General features: G+C 53.3%; 1 protein-coding gene across 1 annotated transcript in view; it reads right to left on the bottom strand.

The window, feature by feature from the left end:
- Window positions 1-597, bottom strand: part of NECTIN2 (nectin cell adhesion molecule 2) — a gene marked incomplete at its 5' end in the record, with an annotated part of 27,463 nt that overhangs the window by 14,459 nt on the left and 12,407 nt on the right. The gene's annotated exons all lie outside the window — the stretch shown is intronic.

Here is a 597-nt window from a genome sequence, read left to right as displayed (position 1 = left end):
GGGGGGGGGAGTGGCAGAGAGAGGAAGGCAAGCAGCCCCACACGAGAAGCCTGACTTGAGGGAGGGGCCGCTGGGCCCCACACCGGGGACAGCCAAGAGCATAACCAGAACCAGAACTTTCCCACAGACCCCTTCCCATACTCCTGCATGCAGGGCCTGACTGGGAGAGATGGGGGAGGGGCTTCACTTACACCTGATCCCACCCCCACACCTCTACACACAGGAGGGGCTGGTACCCAGGCTCCTAAAGTTTCTGTGGTTTTCAAATGGGTGGAGGGGGGACAGTGTGAGGGGGAATCATGACCCAGCAGGTGGTCAAATCAGCTGAGTGACTCACAAATGTGACGGACTCACAAATGATCTTTAAAAAAAAAGTAGCCATGAATCTTTTTGGTGGGGGGTGTGGTGGGTATATTTGGCCATAACTATACACTGGGTTGAGGCATCAGACAGATTGTTCTGGCTGGGCACGGTGGCTCACACCTATAATCCTAGTGTCCTGGGAGGATAAGGTGGGAGGATCGCTTAAGGTCAGGAGTCCAAGACCGGCCTGGGCAACATTGTGAGACCCCATTTTTTTTTTTTTTTTTTTTTTTT

The sequence above is a fragment of the Carlito syrichta genome, unplaced genomic scaffold (assembly GCF_000164805.1).
Source record: "Carlito syrichta isolate Samal-C Ts95f unplaced genomic scaffold, Tarsius_syrichta-2.0.1 Scaffold131215, whole genome shotgun sequence".
Classification (NCBI taxonomy): Eukaryota; Metazoa; Chordata; class Mammalia; order Primates; family Tarsiidae; genus Carlito; species Carlito syrichta.
This window is presented reverse-complemented; position numbering and strand designations above follow the sequence as displayed.